At 37.8% G+C, this 23000-nt stretch overlaps 1 long non-coding RNA gene across 4 annotated transcripts in view; it reads right to left on the bottom strand.

The window, feature by feature from the left end:
- The window catches only part of LOC307195309, a 442224-nt gene that overhangs the window by 352774 nt on the left and 66450 nt on the right, over window positions 1-23000 (bottom strand). For 2 of the 4 annotated variants that reach the window (XR_013830789.1, XR_013830790.1), the window contains exon 1: window positions 15393-15645. The exons of the other annotated variants lie outside the window; for them this stretch is intronic. This is a non-coding gene — a long non-coding RNA (uncharacterized lncRNA). Of the gene's footprint in view, window positions 1-15392; window positions 15646-23000 lie in introns of those variants that run through there. 4 annotated transcript variants of the gene reach the window in all.

Below are 23000 nucleotides of genomic sequence, written 5' to 3' on the forward strand. Positions count from 1 at the left end.
TCTTAATTTTGTCATGGTATTTTCTACTTTCTAATTATGTTTCCTTTGCTTTCTTTGGTTCTTGTCTGTGGTACATGCTTAATGGTGAAAAAGTAGAAGCATTATCACTAAAATCAGGAGCAAGAGAAGTATCCCAACACCACCACTACTATTTAATTTTATGTAACATTATTTCCTGGAGATAACTAGTCAATGTAGTGAGGGAAGAGCAAGAAATAAAAGCTAAATATATAAGACAGAGGAGGAAATTTTTTCAATATTTTCAGATAGCATTATAAAAAATCCTGGAAAATCCAAGAGAACCAACTGAAATAGATTAGAAACAATTAGAGAACTTAATAATGTGCCTAGTTACAAAATCAAAGTACAATAGATCCATTGTTTGTCTAAAGGCAAAGAAAAAAGGAGAATATATAATAAGAGAAAGGATGCTAGTAATAACAGCAATCAAAAAGAGAAAATAACTAGGAATCAGTTAACAAGAACTACAGAAGACCTATATAAGAAAAACAATAAAATGCTACTGAGGAACATAAAAAAGACTTAAATTCATCAAAATACAGCTCTTATTCTTGGATGGAAGGTGCATTATTGTAAAAATATCAATTATCCCTAAATTGATCTAAAAATTCCATGCAAATTTAAATTCAATTAAAAGTTTTTGAAACTTTATAAAATAATATTAAAATTAATTATAAAATATTAAAATTAAATGTAAACATTCCAGAAAATTCTTACAAACTAGCCCATTAAAACGCATTATAGAGCTTTAATGCTAAGTTAATTGGGTACTGTTTTACAATAGAGCATAACACAGAATTCAGTAAAAGACCCAAGTACATGGCGAATAGTACATATAAAAAGGTTACATTTCTAATCAATAAATGGAATTGGTACAATTTGAAAATTTGTCTTTTGGAAAATAATTAAAAGCTGGACCCCAACATTTATGCTCTATTACATCCAAATAGTTCAAAACCTTAAAAAAATTTAACACCAAAAAAAAAAAAAAATGAAGCTGCATTTTTGCCATAAAGGAAATTTGTATTATAATTTCCTTTTCTAATCTTTGGGTAGGTTAAAAGTAAATTTTTAAAGTTTCCAGATAAATTTTTAAAGCTATCTTTCCTATTTCTAATCTGATTACAATAGGTTTAGAGATTCTAGTCTCTGTGATATCAATTTTTTAAACTTTGTAGAGATTCCTTTATACTATGTCTTGATTCACAGTCAGTTTTTGTGAATGTTCAATGTACATTCAATGAAAGGACTGTATGTTCTTTAAAACTGGGTGCAAAATTGTATGTATGTATGCCTACAGTCATGTATATGAATCAACCTTGTCAACTGTGTTGTTCAGATTTTTTAATCCTCATTAATTTTTGTCATGCTTTGTTTCCAACTGAGGTTATGTATAAATAATCTAGTATAATTGTACATTTGTCAATATTCCCTTTTATTAATTTATTTTTTATATGAAATGTTTATAGCAGCTTCATTTATAATAGCCCAAATCTGGAAACAACTCAAATGTTCATCAACAGACAAATATACTGTGGTACAGCCATCAATGATATACCAATCAGCAGTAAACAATAACAAACTATTGATATTAAAAAATAAAATCGAATGACTCTCAAAAACATGTTGAGCAAAAATATATATAAACAAGAGAATAAATACTGTATAATCCCATTTATATAAAATTCAAGATTAGGAAAACAATCTATCGCGATAGAAATCAAAACAGTAGTTGCCTACAGGGTGAGGAGAGTAGGAATTGACTGGAAGGGAGCACACGGGGGACTTTGGGGAGTAATGGACATGTTCTGTATCTTGACTGGGATGTTGGTTATAAGAGTCTCTACATTGGTCCAAACTCAGCATCTCCTTTTCAATCAATTTGTACTTTACATTGCCCAAGGCTATGTTGTTAGATATATATACAGGTTTGTAATTCTACCTTCTTGGTGGAATGTTCATTTTTTTATCATTTTGAGTCATTCTCTTTAACTATTAATTGATTTGCCTTAAATTCTGTGTGTTTTTTTCTGGTATTATTGCAATACCAGCTTTCTTTAGGTTGGCAGTTTCATGATTTATCTCTTTTTATATAGTTCTGTTTCAGGTATATCTCATAAACAGCAAATAGCTGACCTTTAAAAAATTCATTCTAGTAAACTCCATATTTTAACAGAAGACTATGGTCTATTTGAATGTATTATAAATACCAATGTATTTGAACTTACATGTATCATTTTATTTTGTGTTTTCTATTTATCACCCTTTTTTCCTTGTTTTTTATCTTCTTTCCTGCCTTCCATTGCATGTGTAATATTTTTAGTTCCTTATTTTTCTTGTTACTATAGAAGCTATGAACCATCTTTATCTTAATTGCTAACCATTAAATTTTATTGTGCATACTTATACATTTTTTAAACAAAATCAACAATTATTTAGTGTTTCCATTTTTCTTCTTGACTATTCCTTGGTTACCCAAAGAAAACCAAAGCATTCACCATAATCTTTTTAAGTTTTAGTTTTATTCTTTTTAAAAATAGTTATTTTTATATTAAATAGTTAAGTCAATGAACATATTTTCATCAGTTTCCATGCTCATTGTTTTCTATTGCCCATGCATAACTTCTGGGTTCACTTTTCTTTAACATACAAACTTTTGCTAATTTTTTGTTGGGTCATTGGCAGAATAAACGCTCTTAGTCTTTGCATGTCTGAAATGTTTGTATTTGATCCTCCCTCACCCACCAGAGGCGAGAGCCTAGTTGTGTTTCTCCACATTGAACTGAGTGCATTTGGCTGCCTATACGCCACAGGAGATTAATCCCCACTGGGAACAGGAGAGCAGTTGGCCTGTGCTTCCACCCTGCCCCCACTTTAGTTTGTGCCAATTCTGCTGGATGGCGATATCCATCTTGTTTATAAGTCCAGCTATGTGTCTTTGCTTTCCCCTCTTATGTATTATCTTTCACTGCAGTGCGTTTGGTGAAGAGGGGGTGTTTGAAATGGATTCACTCTTTCCCCCATTTCAAACTCTTGTTTTTCCTAAAAAGTTATTTATTCTGAAGTTTTTATTTGTTTGTTAGACTATAAATTCTGAATAGGCTGAGAAAATCAAACATTTCTCTTCTGACATTGACACCATTTTTTTCCCCAGTAAACTCTCATTATGGTAATCAATAATTAGTCTATTAATATCATTATGGTAATTAATAAATAATGTATTGTGTAAATCAAGCTTGTTATCCTTTTTTTATTATTAAACTCAAGTTCAGTCAAGGTTTATGGAAGTTTAGACAGTGAGCTATTTAATTCTGACTAGGATTAGAGAAGGTTTTACAGATTAAGGGACGTTCGATCTGTGTCCTAATAGATGAATAGGAGTTTGTCATACTAACGAATGATGTGAAGGCTCAAAGCAAAAACCAGGGGTCACAAACTGGCCCACAGAGACAATTTGTCTTGCAAAATGGTTTCAAAACGTGAGCCAATAATTTGTTTTGTTTTGTTTTGTTAACATACCAAAAGAATTTCTTTATTGCAGCGCATCTTAATGTCTTAATATGTCAATATGCTTGTCAATCTCCCAGGGAGAGGGAAGCGTAGAGTACGTAGCCCTTCCCAAAGTCTTTTGATCATCAAGTCCTTGTTTTGTGACACACCTTGTAGGACTAGTGTTCCATGGAATCTACTTTGGGAAACACTTATCTAGGCACAGGCCCTTGAAAACCTTCATGAACAAGAGACTTCAGTAAAAATTAGGATTTCTAGTATCTGATAGGGAAAAACAGTAAAAGTTTTGGCAAAAGGGGCCCAGCCCTCCAGCCCTCCCATAGGGCTGGAGCTGAGTAGTTCTGCCTCTTTTTAATAGGGGTCATCATCATCTTCCACCTGGTTGTGGTCTCTTCTTTGTATCACCTGTTTGTGATATAAGGCTTGTGTGAGGCCCCTGCCAAAAGTCTTGGCGACTTCAAAGGTGCACAATACATTTAGAAAAGATATGAAAATGGGAGAGTGATATGATACGATCTTTGTTTTCATAAAGCAACTCTGGAAATGAAGGGCCCTGGGTGGGCAGGGAGCAGAGGGGATGATTTGAAAGCAGAGAAAACAATTAGGAGGCTATTGCAATAGTTGAGGAGAAAGATGACAAAGTGCAAACCTAATCAGTAACAGCAGGACTGCAGAGGAGGGCACAGAATCAGAGAATTTTTAGAAGCAGAATCAAAAAGACTTGGAAATGGATTGAATGCCAGTTGTGAGGGAAAATGTGTCAAAGACAATTCAAATGTTTCTAGCTTTGGGGACTCTGTGTTGCTATCAACTAAGACGTGGAACTCGAAAGTAAAGGTTTTGGTGAAAAAATAATTGTGGGTTTTTTGGTGACCTCTTTGGATCAGAGACTGGATCTTAGTTATCTTTGTGTCCCCATCTTGTAACACATCCCCTGAAAGGGATTCAATAAATAAATGTTGAATTGAACTCAATTAAGCTTATTGATTCTTAGTTGTTTGTGGGAAGGTCATCCAGGTGGAAATGTCCAGAAGTCAATGTGTCATTTTAGAGCTCAAGAGAAAGGTTAAAGCTGAAAATAAATCTGAGTGTTGTCAGCATCTTTACTTTCTTGACTGATTTCCAAGTTGTATTTTATTAAGGCATACTTATTGATAGTCTATCTTGGTTAAAAAATTATGATTTTGTTTATGATGGCACATGTTCTTAATATATTGTAATAATGAGATATTGATATTTTTCACCATCTCTTCTCCTGGGCCTTTAGCAGTACATATAGACCATGAGGAAATTTTTTTCACCAAAAGATATTTCTGATAGACTCTAAAATGACAACAAATTTAACTTTTTATAGAGTCATCAGACAATGTGAAAGGAATTTAAGTGGTTCAAGTACATATAAATCAACTCTAACTTGACTAAAGTTTCAAGTTGAAAATAACTTCAGGAAAAAAACAAACAATCAGAATGATGTAAGCATTCATGCTCGGGTTTTGGTACCACCACCACCACCAAAAGAATGATATAAGCAATGTTCTAAACAAACATTGATAGTTCACTCAAAGGTAGTGTCTACATAATATACATTTTTAAAATCAAGTAGTCATTGTTTAAATTGTTGAGTTAGTTTTTAGCTTACATTTACTATGTTCATGTAAAAAAGAAATATGGTATCCACTGTTAAGTATGCCATGCACATCCTCTTCTGGGTTTATCCTTTGTTTTATCCTTGAAAGCACGTAAGTAGGTTTTAAAAAAATGGAAAAGGGTACACAGTTTTTTCACAGTTTCCTGTGGTCTTCATCTTCTTTCACAGTTTACTGTGGTACTTGGTGATTCAGCACTTAAAAGACCTCCTGGGATGCAGATCTCATAACTCTACCATGTTCCCTGCCTGGAGACACAATAGTGTTGTCACCTTGGTGACCACTCCAGAGGAGGTGAGCGCTACCCAGAGTAGAGCACAAAAACACTTAGGATGACATAGAAGAGAAGCTGGAATTCAAAAAGGAGTGTTCTCTTCTATTTCCTATCTTTTTCCCTCCTTTTACGTTTCATTGACAAAACTAAAGAACACCAAAAAAAAAAGTGGAATATGATTTCCCCATCCACCTGTCACCCAGCTACAAAACCCTTCAACTCAAGGCTCTGCTTCTTTCATCTATTCACCATCTGCTTCTTCCCTTCCCCACAACAATGGGAGTATTTCAAGGCAACTATTTGCTATGATATTATTTCATTCATAAATATTTCAGTACACATCTAAAAATGATGAGCTCTTTTTTAAACATAATCAAAACGTCGTTATTTTCTTGCCCCCCAAAGAAAGTAATATTCTCTAATGTCATCAAATATCCAGACTGTGTTTGAATTTCTCTTATCATGTGTTTGTTTTTACCACTGGGTTCATTTGGAAATGGATCCAAACAGGATGCACAGGTCTTGCATTTGTTTGATAGGTTCTTTATCTCTTTTAATTGATGAATTCCTCCTCCCTCATTTTTCTACTGGCAATTCATTTATTAAAGAAACCAGATCATTTATTCCTAAGATTTGCTGACTGCCTTTCTATCACGTCATTTGACATGTTCCTGTAGATTGTAGTTAGATGTAGAAGCATGATTTAATTCAGTTTCAAATTTTTGGTAGAGTGTCTGTAGACGTACACCATACTCAGTTGTCCCTCTTTTAGTGACATCAGTGGCCATCAATAATCAAGTCAATGCCTAGATCCACTGTTTCATGAGAGCTTTAGAATATGATGATATTTTATCATTCCTCTGTCATCTGTTAGCTGACAAACTTCTATGGACAGAAATCTTTCTTCATTGACTCTATAGTTATCCTGAAGACAGCTCATACAGGAAATACAAGTAAATGCTTCATTCTTTCCTCTTATTTACAAGTTTTCAGAATAATCTGGTTCCCTAGTATCCAACAAAGTTTAAAAGTGTTGAGTTTTTCAATATCATTTTGTACTCATGGATTTTAATGTTTATTTCAATAATTGCCCATTAATTTTTAAATTGTCCAATCTTTGACTAAGAGGAGAGAAGTTTGGTTTTTTTTGTTTTGACACAACTCCACTAGTCTTTTGATTTCCTTACTCTTTGGTATAACAAGATAGATACCTAGTATATTTCCTGCTCTAAACCAAAAGCCAGACATTTCTCCAAGGTACCCTGTCTTTTTTTAATCAGTATATTACATTTAGAGAACAGAGTTTGGGCATATTCTGATTTTTAGTGCTATAAAGTGTAAGAAATATCAGCTACAGGTGCTGTATTTTGGGTCCTTGAGCCTTCCTCACACCATAGGTCACTTACACCTGCCATTCCCTGTGTCTGGAACACTCTTCTCTCCCCTCTTCACCTACGTACTCCCCCAATCATCTTTCATATTTCAACTCAAACCTCACTATCCAGGCTTTTCCAACTTCTTGACATAATCAATTTCCCCTTCTATATGCTCTCAAAGACCATTTGTCCTTCAATATACTGAGCATTCTTGATAGCACTATTTGATGTGTACCTAATTTCCAGGCTAGAGTGTAAGAGACATGAGGGCAGGAACCATATTAATTTTTGTTCATCATGTGTCTTCTTGAGTGCCAAGCCAATGTCTGATGTAAACTAACACTCTGTACTGTGTTGATTAGGGTCCCCCCCCCAAATTCATGTCTGCATGGAGTCTCAGATTGACCTTATTTGGAAATAAGGTCTTCACAGTTGTACCTAGTTAAGATGAAGTCACAGGGGTGAGGGTCAGCGCTAAATCCAATGATTCCTGTCCCCATACAAAGAGGAGAGGATGCACAGACACAGGAAATAAGGCCATGGAAGACGTGAAGACAGGGACAGAGATTGCAGTGGTGCAGCTACAGGCCAAATAAGGCTGAGGATGGCTGGGAACCACCAGAAGCTGTAAGAGGCAAGGAAGGATTCTTCTCTAGAGACTTCAGAGAGAGAATGGCCCTGCTGACAGCTTGATTTCAGACTACTAGCCTGCAGTACTGTGAAAAAATAAATGTCTGTTGTTTCAAGCCACCCAATTTCTCATACTTTGTTACAGCATCCCTACGAAACGAATACAATTGATATTATAGTTTAAAACTGCATTAGGAAGTGTGATTGCTTTAAAAATAAGTATGTCATAGGGTGTAATTAATCTGATTAATACCATCACCACAAATTTGGTATCCCAGGTACAAAGGTAATGGCTCCTGTCCTCCTTTCCCATAAAGGGACCCGCTCATCCCATGAGCTTCACCTGCTCATCATGTCTGAGAGCTCTTAAGGCTTGGTGATGACTGATGGATAAGATCATCACTAGAGTATATACTGTTGTATAGCAATTTCCACTTGGGAAAGATGGGGTGAATGGGAGGGCTGTTTCTGAAGCTACTAGGGAAGCAGAAGAGTTACAAACAAAAGAGCCAAATGCAAAGAAAACATGAAACTTTAAAACAAAATTTTGCAAAACCTTGGTCACATGGAATTACTATCAGTCTTCCAGTTTGAGAATGAGTGTCATTTTAATGAGACCAAGATATCTTTAGTCACCAATCTCTGTTTCGATATATGTCAACACTCTCTACAGCTATACTCACCTAGTTTCTTAGTCAAGAAAATTATATTCCCTTCCTTGAATTCTTTCTCTCTTTCATTGCACCACAACTTCTCACTAAGTCATTACACAAAAACATTCCTGCAGGCTTCCCTGGTGGCGCAGTGGTTGTGAGTCTGCCTGCCGATGCAGGGGACACGGGTTCGTGCCCCGGTCCAGGAAGATTCCACATGCCGCGGAGCGGCTGGGCCCGTGAGCCATGGCCGCTGAGCCTGCGCGTCCGGAGCCTGTGCTCCACAGCGGGAGAGGCCCCGACAGTGAGAGGCCCGCGTACTGCAAAAAAAAACAAAAAAAAATTCCTGCTCCTCAGCCATTATTCAAAATACCCTAAACAGTAAATCACTTTAATCAATGAAGAATTTAGTTTCTGAGTTCTATCAAGCAAATAAAACCAAAACAACCTCTCCTAAAGTGCTACAAAATATAGGCAAGATACCATTTAACCTAGAAACTATGTATGACAACTATAAAGTTTCATTATGATTTGAAATTAATACCTCACTTAGTAAGTGCAAAAGAGTGAATTATATACATACTTCTCTTTATTTCAAAGAGATTTCAGACTAAGCGTTTTCTAAGTGAATGGTCACCAAAGATCCCACACCTCTGGAATTCTCCCTACTTGATATCATACTTGGCTTGATTGAGAGATTAGGTGCATGTGTTAGAAACACTACTCAATTTGAAATCTTAAGACCTCAATTTCAGCCCTGGCTCTGCTACTTCCAAGCTGTGCAAAATTGGACATGTCACTTAAACATGATTAAAGGAGAGGGGAAAGTTATATAAGAAAGTATTCAGTTGGCACTTAATAAGAACAGACATCGCATATCATTAGATCTAGAGTTTTTAACGATTAGGGGCAAAGGGCTGTGGCATGAAGGAGAACCAGGCTCCAATTCTGATCATGCCACTCACCAGCTCTGGCTGAACCCATTTGCGGGGTTCTGATTAAAAAATTCCGAAGGCTTTAGGCTTTTTGTTTCTTTCAAATTCTGTCAGTGTTCCAGACACTTGTGATATTTGCATAAAAGAAACAAATAAAACAAATGATAGAAAACTGTCTTATCAAAAATATTTTTGTAATATCCATTGTGGAGTTATAATTTTACTAAGGATGACACATGAAATGAAAAATTTTTAAAAATCATCTATTTTTAGTTTTTCCTTACACATAAAATAATATAAAAATATGCATTAGACAGGCAGGTCTGTCTTTTGGCAGTCAAAGTCACAGCACCAGAAAAGTATAACTATAAAAATCACTCAAAAACTATTTTGCCATGTAGTGTGGCAGGTAACTAATGGCTGCTTTAATGTGAGAATTATTTTAGTACCCAGTTATGTGAATGCAGACATTTGTTCAAGAGAAGGTTAAGCCTCTAAGAGGTAATGGCTAATAACCCCTGAGAATATTCTTTATTCTCAACAAAGGAGGTGTAAGCTTTTTTCTTGAGTACTCTAGAACTATGTACTGCTTTATTTTAAAAAGTATTAATAAAATTCAGAAAAAAATATGTACTTAATTTTTTAATTCCAATACACAAAAGTATAAATTAAAATATGAATACCCCACATTATCTACTCTCTTTTGATTTTGTCCTTCATGTTTCCTTTACGTGTGTGTGTGTGTGTGTGTGTGTGTATGGGTACATGTTTATGTATAGGGAAACAGACATGGAGGGAAAGAAACCTTCTTCAAACTTTATTGCCAATGCTATCAAATCCTAAAATAGAGATTTTATAACCGCTAAAGATGGATCTTTATAGATGTGGGAATCTTCTGAATTAGGATTTTTTCACCCTCCTCTCACATAGGGTCTAACCGAACCAACTGTCTTATGATGAGATCTTTAAGTTGTTCAAATTGGAATCATGGATATTTATAGCCCAGTGTTGTCGAATTGGATACTTCACAGTGCTAGAAGCTAAAACCAAAAGAGGGCATCAACAGACAAACCTTGAAATTTTTTCAGAGTTCAGTTTAAATATTTACCTCAAATAGATAAGGTAAGCTTCCAAAGGTTGCCAGTTTTTAAGAGTCTTCTCATCTAATAAATGGCAAGAAGCCTGATGGGTGTGTTGACCTCCTCAGGGAGATGAAGGGATGCCTCCTCTCCGTAGAGAGGAATGCTCTCTGAGAAGAGATGCTCATGCATTTTGGTACATTGTTTTCAGTCCTAATTGAAACTAGAAAATGCAGGCAAGTGTGATAATGAAAATAACAAGATCAGGGGAGTGTAGAAATCAGCTAACTTTTTCCCTACACATAATCCATAAAAACAAACTAGCTTGAGTTTGGGGTGTGATTTCTGGGTTACATGTGGGAAGTGATGTCTTATAGCAGAAACCATGAAACCAACAAGGGAATATCCTTCCCCTCCCTGGCATCCAAGGCATGAGGCAAGAATGCTGCTTGAGACTAAGCCCAACAAAACTGACCCAACAGCAAAAACGCAGGAGTGGGGTTGAGAGTGATGATCCTTTCAAATTAAACCTAGTCGTGAGTATTCCATGAGTCTATATCTGAGAATCTAGCAATGATGCCTACTTTATAGAAGCATTCAATAAATGGTCATTGGTGCAGTTGCTGTTGTTAATGCTTTGCTTTTAACTCTAAATAAAGGGCATCATTGTGCCACTTCCATCATGGAGAGCAGTGCTTCTTTGCTAATGGCTGCAAAAATCATTGGCAGTTGAGCAAATCTTTTCCTTGCCATCGGAAATGTTAAAAGTGACCTCTAAAGATAGGAGCATATAGATTTGTATCTCTGTGCACTAGACTGTAAATCCCTTAAGGAATTTTTATGCCTCTAGTCTCAGTGACTAACACAATGCAAAACATATAATATGACCTCAATAATGCTGCCATATAGGGTAGTGGTTAAAGAGCACAAACTCTGGAACCAGGCGGTTTGGGTAAGTATTCTGGTTCTCCCACTTATTAGCTGTGTAATCTCGGGCAAATTACTTAACCTCTCTTTGCTTTCAGTATCCTCACCTGTAAAGTGAGGATGATAATAGTTCTCAGGGATACCATGAGAATTTTTAATAAATTACATGTATAAATTTCTCAGAATAGTGCCTATCACCTTGGGATGCTATATATTTGCTGTTGTTATGGTTATGATGATGGTAATAATTATGATGCATGCCCCCCAGGACTAACCTTAGAAATACCTTACAGCATAAGATCATACTCTCTGCCACATCTCTTGGTGCCTACTGTTCCTCTAAGAAACTTAGACGGGGGCTTCCCTGGTGGCACAGTGGTTGAGAGTCCGCCTGCCGATGCAGGGGACACGGGTTCGTGCCCCGGTCCGGGAGGATCCCACATGCCGCGGAGCGGCTGGGCCCGTGAGCCATGGCCGCTGAGCCTGCACGTCTGGAGCCTGTGCTCCGCAACGGGAGAGGCCAGAACAGTGAGAGGCCCGCGTACCGCAAAAAAAAAAAAAAAAAAAAAAAAAAAAGAAACTTAGACGGTTTCCCTTTTCATATCCAATAATAGATTGTGATGACACCTACTAAGTAGAATACCTTACCTGATTGCAGTTTAAAAAAAAAAAAACCTGATGCCAAAGAAGCTGCCAAGTGCCTCTGCTACAGTTTCAACACAAAATCAAGTCTTTTCTTGCTGTTTTGTAAGCATCATCTGAAAATGGTCAGAACGGTAGCACGTGTGCTATATTTAAGAAAATAACATTCTCTAAATCATTGGGTAAATTATATTTACTAGTGGCACTAATAGGGTTTTTTGGTATCAAATTAGAGTATTCAGGAGTAAATAAGGCACAATAAACCTATTCTCTCTAAACATCAATAAATAATGCTTTTAATTCGCTTGATGACTGGATTTGGCAGGAGAATAATTGTGTCATGAAACTGACACTCCAAAAAAAAAATCATTATGCCAATAAAAACAAGTAAGAATAAGCCAATAACTGAGCCGCAGAAAGAAAAAAATAAGCCAGGAAGTAGTTTCTGCCGCGAGATGAGAAGCCAAGCTCCTGCCAACGGCCTCAGTGTGAACAGGAGCAATCCTCTCTTGCAAATTGCCATCATTGCAGCTGAATGATATTATCTCCACCTGTGCAACAATTCTTTCCACCAATGGTTTCCATAAGCAGTGTGAAAACTGCATCTAACATCTCCTTAGTAAACAGTGCTAGCGGATGAGATCACACGTCAAACGGAGTGTGTGCTACATTCATTTACCATGAGACCAGGATCATCGACTCACGTTTGGATTCTAACCTGGCCTGATGTTGTCATTCTAAAATGCTGAAGGAACAGCAGCTCTCTCCTCTGAAAGGTGACAATTGTTGCTAATTTCAGTTAACAAATTTCAGATAAAGCATCCCTTTTTTTTCCTTTTTCGTTTCCTGGAATCTATAATGAGAGCATCGCAGGTCATGGGAGAAGAGTAGGAAGAGGCCCCGCCCTGGCAGAGCAGAAGGAGGCTGGTTGGTGGAGACGGGGAGACCTGTTCAGATAGTGAGCTTTGCCTTCCACACACTGACTTACAGGAGAAAATTCACCTCCCTCTCCCAGCCTCAATTTCCTCAACAGCAAAAAGTGAATAATAAAATCTCTCAGGGTTGTTCGCACAATTTAACAAAATATATAAGCATCTAGCACACAGTATAAACACAATGAATAATAGGTACTATTATTAAAATTATCTTGCAAAATGACTCTTGGCCTGTGACATGTAACAGAGACCTCCTTTGTATAAAAGGATTGAAGTCAAGCTGGAGTAGCTCTTGGAAGATGAAATCGTCTGGAGTCTAGAGATGAGCAGGACACCATGGCCTTTACAGGGAGGAGGGATACCTCGACTGCAGTCTCTCTCTCACCCGTTACTCAAAATATTGCAAGAGGAAATGATTACAACAACGTTGTGGCTGTGGAGTCTTCCGGGGAGGCTTACCAACGGGCTCTTCTTACTGCAAACTTCCTGACAGCTCTCCAGCCACCACCATAGTGCTTGCAAACTCTGTGTATGATTCCTTTAAACACAGAGAATGTTATGAGCCTAGAGCAATCGTGTGCCTCCAATGTGAGCACCTAGGCTTATTCATAGACTTGGATGCAAGGAGAAGAAGGACGTTTCTCATTTCCTTTCCAGATTGTTATTGTTACAGTAGCTGTGCCCACCCTCTGACACTGAGGCATAGAATTAATAATTCACAAACAATTTGAGAGAAAAAAACCTTTATCTCACATGCCTCTCAAGTTCAAAAACTAAAAGAGAAATGTAGGGGTATGCAGTTAGAAGCAAAGAACTCTAATTGAAACATGAGCCACACTCACAACACATTCTTCAGATGAAGAAGCGCAATAATGGGCTCAGTTCTCTGCCCCTCCCTTCCGCCCCAATACTACCCAGGAGGACAGAGTTTAGCACTGCCTCGGGCAGAGAGGAAAATGCAAGAGAAAGGACTGTTTTTCTCTCTTTTACTACCTCTCTTGGTTAATCTCCAAGGGAAAGTTAGCTTCCAGTGGCAGACAGTGAATGAGGCTGCAGAGAGGTTTTATTTCACCTGTTTAAATTAGGCTGAATAAAACTCCTACCAGAAAACCTCCTGGCAATGGATCTACAGCTAAGAGATTGGCAGATCTATCTCCATTCACAGCCAAGCACCTACCCTCCTTCCCCATCCCTCCCCTCTCCTAATGAATGCCCAGGAAATACCTGGGGAAAGGGCTGGGAGATGCCACACAGCTGACTCAAATTTATTTGTTTCAATCAACTCTACGCAAAAACAAACTCATCAAGAAACATGCACTAACCACATCTATAACATACTAGGTCTCACCGCTTTATTCACGCTTTCCCTGACAACACAGATCCTCATCACCAGGAGATACAGTTGGTATCAAATAATTTAGCATGTTGCAATCTTGGCTATGTGCTTCAGTGGAGTAGTTGAGAGCACAGGGTCTGAGCACAGGCAACAAAAGGAAAAATAGATGAATTGGACTTCACCAAAATTAAAAATGTTTGTGCATCAAAGGACATTACCAACACAGTGAAAGGTACCCTTCAGAATGAGGAAAAATATTTGCAAACTACATATCTGATAAAGGATTAATATCCAGGATCTATAAAGAACTCTTACAACGCAATAACAACAGAACAACCCTCTTTAAAAATGGGCAAAAGACTTGAATAGACACTTCTCCAAAGAAGATTTACAAATGGCCAATAAGCACATGAAAATATCCTCAACATCACTAATCATTAGAGAAATGCAAATCAAAGCCATAATAAGATACCAAGAGGATGGCTATTAGGAAAAAAACGTTGGCAAGAATTTGGATAGATTGGAGCCCTTGTGCGCTGCTGGCAGAAATGTAAAATAGAGTAGCCACTATGGAAAACAGTACGGAGGTTCAAAAAATTACACATAGAATTACCACAGATTCCACTTCTAGTATATACCCCAAAGAATTGAAAGCAGGAACTCAAAACAAATATTTGAACCCTCATGTTCACAGCAGCATTATTCACAATAGCCAAAAGATGGAAGCAACACAAGGATCCATTAATGGTTGAATGGATTTTAAAAATGTGGCATATACATACAATGGAATATTATTCAATCTTAAAAAGGAAGGATATTCTGACACATGCTACCACATGGATGAAACTTGAAGATATTTTGCTAAATGAAATAATCTAGACACAAAAGAATGTGTATGATTCCACCCAAATGAGGTACCTAAAATAGCCACACTCATGGAGACAGGAAAAAAGAACAGTGATGACCAGAGTCTGGGAGAGGGAGGAATGGAGAGTTATGATTTAATGGGAATGAAGTTTCAGTTTAGGAACATGAATAAGTTTTGGAGACGAATGGTGGTGATGGCTGTACAAAATGTGGACACACTAAATGCCACTGAACTGTACACTTTTAAACGGTTAAAAACTAAATTTTACAACATGCATATTTTATAATAAAAATAGAAAAATTAAGAAAAATACAGCATAAGGACTGGAGTCAAAGTGCCATGATTGACACCCTAGCTACCCCACACTAGCTGTGGGGCAAATAATTTAGCCTGTCTGGGGGCTTCCAGGAAGATGGCATAAGAGTAAGACGCGGAGATCACCTTCCTCCCCACAGATACACCACGAATACATCTACACGTGGAACAACTCCTACAGAACACCTACTGAAAGCCGGCAGAAGACCTCAGACCTCCCAAAAGGCAAGAAACCCCCCACGTACCTGGTGCGCGAGGAGAGGGGATTGAGGGCGCTGCTTAAAGGAGCTCCAGAGACGGGCGCGAGCCGCGGCTAAAAGCACGGACCCCCAGAAACGGGCAAGAGACGCTAAGGCTGCTGCTGCCGCCACCAAGAAGCCTGTGTGCGAGCACAGGTCACTATCGACAACCCGCTTCCGGGGAGCCTGTGAAGCCCGCCACTGCCAGGGTCCCGGGATCCAGGGACAACTCAACCAGGAGAACGCACGGCGCGCCTCACGCTGGTGCAACGTCTCGCCGGCGCAACGTCACGCCGGCGTAACGTCACGCCCGAGCAACGTCACGCCGGCCTCTGCCGCCGCAGGCCCGCCCCGCACTCCGTGCCCCTCCCTCCCACCGGCCTGAGTGAGCCACAGCCCCCGAATCAGCAGCTCCTTTAACCCCGTCCTGTCTGAGCGAAGAACACACGCCCTCCGGCGACCTACAAGCAGAGGCAGGGCCAAATCCAAAGCTGAGCCCGTGGGAGCTGTGAGAACAAATAAGAGAAAGGGAAATCCCTCCCAGCAGCCTCAGAAGCAGCGGATTAAAGCTCCACAATCAACTTGATGTACCCTGCACCTGTGGAATACCTGAATAGACAACCAATCATCCCAAATCGAGGAGGTGGACTTTGAGAGCAAGATTTATGATTTTTTCCCCTTTTCCTTTTTTTGTGAGTGTGTATGTGTATGCTTCTATGTGAGATTTTGTCTCTATAGCTCTGCTTCCACCATTTGTCCTAGGGCTCTATCCGTCCGTTTTTTTTTCTTTTTGTTTTTTCTTTCTCTTAATAATTATTTTTTTATTTTAATAACTTTATTATATTTTATCTTACTATATTTTATTTTACTATATCTTCTTTCTTTTTTTCCTTCCTTTCCTCCTTCCTCCCTCCCTCCCTCCCTTCATTCTTCCTTCCTTCCTTCCTTCTTTCCTTCCTTCCTTCCTTCCTTCTTCTACTAATTCTTTCTTTCTACCTTTTCTCCCTTTTATTCTGAGCCGAGTGGATAAAAGGCTCTTGGTGCTGCAGCCAGGACTCACCAACTTCAGGACACTAGTCCACAAGAGACCTCCCAGCTCCACATAATATCAAAGGGCGAAAATCTCCCAGAGATCTCCATCTCAACACCAGCACCCAGCTTCACTCAACGACCAGCAAGCTACAGTGCTGAACATCCTATGCCAAAAACCAAGCAAGACACCAAAACAACCCCACCCATTAGCAGAGAGGCTACCTAAAATAATAATGTCCACAGACACCCCAAAACACACCACCAGACATGGACCTGTCCACCAGAAAGACAAGAAACAGCCTCATCCACCAGAACACAGGAACTAATCCCCTCCACCAGGAAGCCTACACAACCCACTGAAACATCCTTAGCCACTGGGGACAGACACCAAAAACAACGGGAACTACGAACCTGCAGGCTGTGAAAAGGAGACCCCAAACACAGTAAGATAAGCAAAATGAGAAGACAGAAAAACACACAGCACATGAAGGAGCAAGATAAAAACCCACCAGACCTAACAAATGAAGAGGAAATAGACAATCTACCTGAAAAAGAATTCAGAATAATGATAGTAAAGATGATCCAAAATCTTGGAAATAGAATAGACAAAATGCAAGAAACATTTAACAAGGACCTAGAAGAACTAAAGATGAAACAAACAATGATGAACAACACAATAAATGACATGAAAAATACTCTAGATGGGATCAATAGCAGAATAACTGAGGCAGAAGGACGGATGAGTGACCTGGAAGATAAATAGTGGAAATAACTACTGCAGAGCAGAATAAAGAAAAAAGAATGAAAAGAACTGAGGACAATCTCAGAGACCTCTGGGACAACATTAAATGCACTAACATTCGAATTATAGGGGTCCCAAAAGAAGAAGAGAAAAAGAAAGGTACTATGAAAATATTTGAAGAGATTATAGTTGAAAACTTCCCTAATATGGGAAAGGAAATAATTAAACAAGTCCAGGAAGCACAGAGAGTCCCATACAGGATAAATCCAGGAGAAATACACCAAGACACATATTAATCAAACTGTCAAAAATTAAATACAAAGAAAACGTATTAAAAGCAGCAAGGGAAAAACAACAAATTACACACAAGGGAATCCCCATAAGGTTAACCGCTGCTCTTTCAGCAGAAACTCTGCAAGCCAGAAGAGACTGGCAGGACATATTGAAAGTGATGAAGGAGGAAAACCTGCAACCAAGATTACTCTACCCAGCAAGGATCTCATTCAGATTTGATGGAGAAATTAAAACCTTTACAGTCAAGCAAAAGCTGAGAGAGTTCAGCACCACCAAACCAGCTCTACAACAACTGCTAAAGGAACTTCTCTAGGCAAGAAACACAAGAGAAGGAAAAGACCTACAATAACGAACCCAAAGCAATTAAGAAAATGGGAATACAAACATACATATTGATAATTACCTTCAATGTAAATGGACTAAATGCTCCCACCAAAAGACACAGATTGGCCAAATGGATACAAAAACAAGACCCATATATTTGCTGTCTACAAGAGACCCACTTCAGACCTAGAGACACATACACACTGAAAGTAAGGGGAGGTAAAAACATATTTCATGCAATGGAAACCAAAAGAAAGCTGGAGTAGCAATACTCATATCAGACAAAGTAGACTTTAAAATAAAGACTATTAGAAGAGACAAAGAAGGACACTACATAACGATCAAGGGATCGATCCAAGAAGAAGACATAACAATTGTAAATATTTATTCACCCAACATAGGAGCACCTCAGTACATAAGGCAAATACTAACAGCCATAAAAGGGGAAATCGACAGTAACACATTCATAGTAGGGGACTTTAACACCCCACTTTCACCAATGAACAGATCATCCAAAATGAAAATAAATAAGGAAACACAAGCTGTAAATGATACATTAAACAAGATGGACTTAATTGATATTCATAGGACATTCCATACAAAAACAACAGAATACACCTTTTTCTCAAGTGCTCATGGAACATTCTCCAGGATAGATCATATCCTGGGTCACAAATCAAGCCTTGGTAAATTTAAGAAAATTGAAATTGTATCAAGTATCTTTTCCGACCACAATGCTATGAGACTAGATATCAATTACAGGAAAAGATCTGTAAAAAATACAAACACATGGAGGCTAAACAATACACTACTTAATAACGAAGTGATCACTGAAGAAATCAAAGACGAAATCAAAAAACACCTAGAAACAAATGACAATGGAGACACGAGGACCCAAAATCTATGGGATGCAGCAAAAGCAGTTCTAAGAGGGAAGTTTATAGCAATACAATCCTACCTTAAGAAACAGGAAACATCTCCAATAAACAACCTAACCTTGCACCTAAAGCAATTGGAGAGAGAAGAACAAAAATATCCCAAAGTTAGCAGAAGGAAAGAAATCATAAAAATCAGATCAGAAATAAATGAAAAAGAAATGAAGGAAATGACAGCAAAGATCAATAAAACTAAAAGCTGGTTCTTTGAGAAGATAAACAAAATTGATAAACCATTAGCCAGACTCATCAAGACAAAAAGGGAGAAGATTCAAATCAATAGAATTAGAAATGAAAAAGGAGAAGTCACAACTGACACTGCAGAAATACAAAAGATCATGAGAGATTACTACAAGCAACTCTATACCAATAAAATGGACAACCTGGGAGAAATGGACAAATTCTTAAAAATGCACAACCTGCCAAGACTGAACCAGGAAGAAACAGAAAATATGAACAGACCCATCACAAGCACTGAAATTGAAACTGTGATTAAAAATCTTCCAACAAACAAAAGCCCAGGACCAGATGGCTTCACAGGTGAATTCTATCAAACATTTAGAGAAGACCTAACACCTATCCTTCTCAAACTCTTCCAAAATATAGCAGAGGGAGGAACACTCCCAAACACATTCTACGAGGCCACCATCACCCTGATACCAAAACCAGAGAAGGATGTCACAACGAAGGAAAACTACAGGCCAATATCACTGATGAACATAGATGCAAAATTCCTCAACAAAATACTAGCAAACAGAATCCAACAGCACATTAAAAGGATCATACACCACGATCAAGTGGGGTTTATTCCAGGAATGCAAGGATTCTTCAATATACGCAAATCATTCAACGTGGCACACCATATTAACAAATTGAAGGAGAAAAACCATATGATCATCTCAATAGATGCAGAGAAAGCTTTTGACAAAATTCAACACCAATTTATGATAAAAACCCTGCAGAAAGTAGGCATAGAGGGAACTTTCCTCAACATAATAAAGGCCATATATGACAAACCCACAGCCAACATCGTCCTCAATGGTGAAAAACTAAAAGCATTACCACTAAGATCAGGAACAAGACAAGGTTGCTCTTATTCAACATAGTTTTGGAAGTTTTAGCCACAGCAATCAGAGAAGAAAAGGAAATAAAAGGAATCCAAATCGGAAAAGAAGAAGTAAAGCTGTCACTGTTTGCAGATGACATGATATTATACATAGAGAATCCTAATGATGCTACCAGAAAACTACTAGAGCTAATCAATGAATTTGGTAAAGTATCAGGATACAAAATTAATGCACAGAAATTTCTAGCATTCCTATACACTAATGATGAAAAATCTGAAAGTGATATTAAGAAAACACTCCCATTTACCATTGCAACATAAAAAATAAAATATCTAGGAATAAACCTACCTAAGGAGACAAAAGACCTGTATGCAGAAAATTATAAGACACTGATAAAAGAAATTAAAGTTGATACAAATAGATGGAGAGATATACCATGTTCTTGGATTGGAAGAATCAACATTGTGAAAATGACTCTACTACCCAAAGCAATCTACAGGTTCAATGCAATCCCTATCAAACTACCACTGGCATTTTTCACAGAACTAGAAGAAAAACTCACAATTTGTATGGAAACACAAAAGACCCCGAATAGCCAAAGCAATTCTGAGAACGAAAAACGGAGCTGGAGGAATCAGGCTCCCTGACATGAGACTATAATACAAAGCTACAGTAATCAAGACAGTATGGTACTGGCACAAAAACAGAACTATAGATGAATGGAACAGGATAGAAAGCCCAGAGATAAACCCACACACATATGGTCACCTTATCTTTGATAAAGGAGGCAGGAATGTACAGTGGAGAAAGGACAGCCTCTTCAATAAGTGGTGCTGGGAAAACTGGACAGGTGCATGTAAAAGTATGAGATTGGATCACTCCCTAACACCATACACAAAAATAAACTCAAAATGGATTAAAGACCTAAATGTAAGGCCAGACACTATCAAACTCTTAGAGGAAAACGTAGGCAGAATACTCTATAACATAAATCACAGCAAGATCCTTTTTGACCCACCTCCTAGAGAAATGGAAATAAAAACAAAAATAAACAAATGGAACCTAATGAAACTTCAATGCTTTTGCACAGCAAAGGAAACCATAAACAAGACCAAAAGACAACCTTCAGCATGAGAGAAAATATTTGCAAATGAAGCAACTGACAAAGGATTAATCTCCAAAATTTATAAGCAGCTCATGCAGCTTAATAACAAAAAAACAAACAACCCAATCCAAAAATGGGCAGAAGACCTAAATAGACATTTCTCCAAAGAAGATATACAGACTGCCAACAAACACATGAAAGAATGCTCAACATCACTAATCATTATAGAAATGCAAATCAAAACTACAATGAGATATCATCTCACACCAGTCAGAATGGCCATCATCAAAAAATCTAGAAACAATGAATGCTGGAGAGGGTGTGGTGAAAAGGAACCCTCTTGCACTGTTGGTGGGAATGTAAATTGATACAGCCACTGTGGAGAACATTATGGAGGTTCCTTAAAAAACTACAAATAGAACTACCATATGACCCAGCAATCCCACTACTGGGCATATACCCTGAGAAAACCATAATTCAAAAAGAGTCATGTACCAAAATGTTCATTGCAGCTCTGTTTACAATAGCCCGGGATGGAAACAACCTAAATGTCCATCATCGGATGAATGGATAAAGAAGATATAGCACATATATACAATGGAATATTACTCAGCCATAAAAAGAAATGCAATTGAGCTATTTGTAATGAGGTGGATAGACCTAGAGTCTGTCATACAGAGTGAAGTAAGTCAGAAAGAGAGAGACAAATACCGTATGCTAACACATATATATGGAATTGAAGGAAAAAAACATGTCATGAAGAACCTAGGGGTAAGACAGGAATAAAGACACAGACTTACTAGAGAATGGACTTGAGGACTTCGGGAGGGGGAAGGGTAAGCTGTGACAAAGTGAGAGAGTGGCATGGACATATATACACTACCAAACGTAAAATAGATAGCTAGTGGAAAGCAGCAACATAGCACAGGGAGATCAGCTCGGTGGTTTGTGACCACCTAGAGGGGTGGGATAGGGAGGGTGGGAGGGAGACGCAAGAGGGCAGAGATATGGGAACATATGTATATATATAACTGATTCATTTTGTTGTAAAGCAGAAACTAACATACCATTGCAAAGCAATTATATTCCAATAAAGATGTTAAAAAAATTAGCCTGTGACTCAATTTTCTCTTCTGTAAAATGGGATAATCAGAGTGCCTAAGTCATAAGGTTATTGTGAAGTCTGTGGCAGATGAGAAAAAAAGAAAATCCTGGCACATAATGAGTGCACAAAACATGTTAGCTCTTGTTATTGTTTCTTTGGTATATGTGCTAAAAACTCCTTGATGCCATGGACAAATATTTCTTCCTTTTCTGCATCCCCCATAGAGCATGTTATATATACTATTAAATACTTATTGACTGATTTATGTATTTATAGACAAAGATGAACCTATTGACTCTCTATCAGTGGTTGTTTTTCCAACAGAATATAAATTAATATTGATCCATTCATTTTCTTGAATAAGCCTCTTTGAATCAAAGATATTTATTTACAGACAGCTGGCTAAAGCTGGGGTATTATCTTGAAAAGGACATAATGCACATGTTCCAAGGCCAAGGGAATCATGAGGTCTTCCCCCTCGCTATTATGTTATTCTAACCAACCTATAGAACCAGCCACAGAGTACAAAACCACGTAATTGTTTGGGACACCACCATCTAAAGAAAGATTCAAAGTACGTTAAATAGATGGTAAAAACCCTGAGCCCCAGAAGCTGGTACCTTCTTAAATCTTTCCACATCACTGACAAGAGATTGAGGTTTGAAGGACATTCAGACCACTATTAATAAACTCTGGCCCAGGTGAGGTTTAAGACCCCTATTAAATGTTTTTTTCTCATTATAACAGTTTAATTAATTAGACTGATTTCTCTTTTTTTTGTAATAACATTGATATACAGTATTATGTATGTCACAGGAATACAGAACCATTTTCAGGGATAACTGAAGACCCCTATTAAATTTAAAGGTAAGTGTATCTGAGGATGCTGTTGGTCTCAAGTTGATGGCAGGAACAGGGCATTTGCTAATTCTCTCCATTTCAAACAAAACTATTTTAAAATAAAAGCTTCTTCTCCCCCACCCCAAAATGCTATAATAAAATATTAACAT

This window comes from Stenella coeruleoalba (genome assembly GCF_951394435.1).
Source record: "Stenella coeruleoalba genome assembly, chromosome: 12".
Classification (NCBI taxonomy): Eukaryota; Metazoa; Chordata; class Mammalia; order Artiodactyla; family Delphinidae; genus Stenella; species Stenella coeruleoalba.